This window comes from Pygocentrus nattereri, chromosome 27 (assembly GCF_015220715.1).
Source record: "Pygocentrus nattereri isolate fPygNat1 chromosome 27, fPygNat1.pri, whole genome shotgun sequence".
In the NCBI taxonomy this organism is placed as follows: Eukaryota; Metazoa; Chordata; class Actinopteri; order Characiformes; family Serrasalmidae; genus Pygocentrus; species Pygocentrus nattereri.
The window spans coordinates 26,320,091-26,323,176 of NC_051237.1; the positions used below are offsets into that span (position 1 = coordinate 26,320,091).

General features: G+C 44.4%; 1 protein-coding gene across 2 annotated transcripts in view; it reads right to left on the minus strand.

Annotated features, from left to right (window-relative positions):
• ncaldb (neurocalcin delta b) overlaps positions 1 to 502 on the minus strand; it is a 38,766-nt gene extending 38,264 nt beyond the window's left edge. For both annotated transcript variants that reach the window (XM_017716947.2, XM_037535439.1), the window contains exon 1: positions 264 to 502. The gene's annotated coding sequence lies outside the window, so the exon portion shown is untranslated. The remainder of the gene's footprint in view (positions 1 to 263) is intronic.
• Positions 503 to 3,086: the final 2,584 nt, after the last annotated feature.

A 3,086-nucleotide genomic window follows, 5' to 3' on the forward strand; every position in this document is an offset into this window, starting at 1 on the left:
CTGAGTAGGTCTCAACATGTTGTAGTGCAAAAGAGCTTAATGTCTTCTGCAGCAGCACTGGAAACACTGTAGGACCCTCAGGGCTTCTTGAGAAGCCTCTTATCCCTCAAGGGATCAAGAAAGTTTCACACAGAGGAAGCCTCAAGGCCTGTTTTGGGTGAAAAAGAGCCTCTTTCCCTGTCTGCAGGCTCATACAAGCACCTGATGCTTCCAGAACGAGAGATAGCATCTGAAAGAGAGACACGACATGAAGACAAGCTCACCTCAGGTAGGTGTGAACTGCCGCTGGTGCTTGTGCTGGAAGGGTTTAGATGTCCATAACCTGGAGGAAGTCCTGGGAGAATGAGGGCTCAGCTCTCAGAGGCTTCAGATGATGGATGGAACAGCTGCAACAGGTAGAGTGTGAGAGTGCGTGAAAGAGGGAGAGAGAGAGAGAGAGAGGACGAACGACAGCCGCGACTCTAAACTCCACCACTCACACTGGCAGCACTCAGCCTTCAGCTTAGCCCTCAGCTCCAAAGTGCCCATGACGTCAAAGCTCCCCCCTCCAGTCACGTGACCCCTTCCCCTTCGCTCGAAAGCCTATGAGAGCCGCCGTTTCCTTGGCAACAGGATCTCAGCATTCACGGCGCGACTCAATGGGCTGCGTGCCGTCCCCCATGCTCACTTCACTTCTGCACTAAGTCTGTCAAAAATGAGTGAAAACAAACGTTCAACCAAAGCAGTCGGATGAGGACGAGTGTAAGTCACTGTGTACTTCAGCTCAAACTGCGTCAGGCTCACAACATGCACAACATGCACAACATGCACAAAAGTATGGGCGGGATTCAGGAAAACAACCCTGGAAGCTCCTGAATGCATTTGTTCGTTGTGCACAGCAGGCCGCTAAGCCCAATGGCACAGTCAGGACTTTTATTTTGTAAATGAGATACATGCATTTTGTTCATTTTTTTTGCCAAAGCATGCACTTAATGTACTTTCTGCACTGTAACACAGAGTAAACCCTGTGCCGAACCCAACAGGCAGCGGCTAAGGGCAGATGTCCCCCTCACATTGGAAGCCATGCTTTACTTAAGGAGATTAAGTTCATCAAAGCCTCCTCTCATTAGCCTTAAATCACAAGGACTTTTTTCTTAATGGCTTCTTAAGGCCCGGTGCACGGCTGCTTGCTGACTCAGGCAGCTGCGTCTCTCAGTGCACGCCATCTAAAGGTCCGCGCGAGACCTTTATTGCCATGCAATATGATACTCATGCATGGATTTGCATGATTTTCTTTGCATGTCTGAACAGGTGTGTATGGTTATGAATCGGCAGCGTCTCTCACGGCACAACAGGGTAGTTTTTTGATGAATCTGTGCTGACGTGTAACACATGAGCTCAACAAGTGGACTGTACACACATATAAACAGTGTAAGTGTTCCCTCAAAGGTATACAGGTACAAGGTGGTTGGTGTAGTGTAGTGGGTATTACCTCTGCCTAGTATGCTGTGGACTGGGGTCCAATCCGTTGGCCTGGGTAAGCACCCTGCACTATACTAATAAGAGTCCTTGGGCAAGACTCCTAACAATACCTTCGCCTATCTGTGCAAAGTGTAGATCGCTCTAGATATGAACGTCTGCCAGAGGTTCTACAGTGGTTTTAAGGTCTGATTGTGAAGCTTAAATCAGGTCCTCCAGGTGAAAAGTTCGTATTTGTTCCTTTTCATAACCGAATGTTTTAAAACAGAGCAGTAGAGTAAAAGCCTGGAGGCGAGGAGGGGTGTGTGGAGTCAGTCCAGCTTAGAACAGATCATCTCAGTGGATTATGGTTCAGTTATGTTCCCTAACTAAAGGTACTGAGATGGAGCCTTGAGGGTCCCACCCCAGTGACGAGGGGGGACTGACCCAGAGACAGTTTACTACCTTTTTTTCTGAGGGTGTATGTATATCATTGTATATCCATTTTTGATGTTTTTCAGTTTTTGAGATAATTTGAAAGTACCTGTTGTTCTTTACATTGTGTGTAAACTTCATGATGAACGGACAAACAGCAATGGCTAAAAAAGACTCGCAAGAAATCTGGTTCCATTGACTTACATTAAAAGTAAAGCAGGTTTTTTCCTTCTCCTGTGAAGTTACCATGTTGGAAATACAAGGTTTTGTTCAGACAGCAACGATATACATCTTACAGTATCTTATATTGTTGCGGTTGGAACCAAACCTTTTGCTACCTTTTTGTTACTGGAAAATGCAAAATGTAATGACAAAGGGACAGAAATGGTGCAATAAACAAAAATCTTGTTACATTAACGTTTTGGCGAAACAAGGTTCGATTTAGGTTCAATTTAGGGCTACCAAACTAGTAATTACTCATGATTAATTGCGTTAACTTGTGTAGTTAATCTCAAATAAAGTATCTGTGAAATGTGGTCTTAAAGATAGATTTTATTCTTCTGTTATAACTACACGAGTAGGCCACAAACGCTTCACCAGAACGCATTTATCACTTCAAAGTTTTCTGATAAATTCACGGCCTGGCAGTAGACGGAAGCATCTTTGGTTTTATCCGTTTTCAAATTTACTAAGAATTTACTAACAGTAACATAAGACCCACTTCGTCCACAAATGAAGAGTGTAACCGTCGCTGCATCTGCTATGAACTTGCCTGCATGAGCCAAAAATAAAACAGGTGTAAAACTAAAAATAGACTTTCACAATAAGAACATCACACCAGCAGTGAAACATGGTGGAGGTAGTGTGGTGGTGTGCTGCTTCAGAGCCTGTTTGACTGGACGTCAAGCGGAACTGGGTGAAAATAAAAATAAAGAACGTGAGCATCACTACAACAGCTATGAACATGCCTAACATCTCTGCAGAAGTCTGGAGAGTAAGGTTTTCCAGTTTAAAGATATGAAATCACCCCTGTAATGATGCGTCTGGAAGGTGGAATAACCTTTTGAACTGCTTCGGGTGGATTTGGCTGTTGTGAAGTGTTTTTCCAATCAGCTGGCTAAAAAGCAGAAGCAAGCAAGATAAGCTTATGTTACAGGTAGGAAGCTGAATATCACGTCTGGACTAATTCATTTGTTTGCCTATTTCGTGGCCAG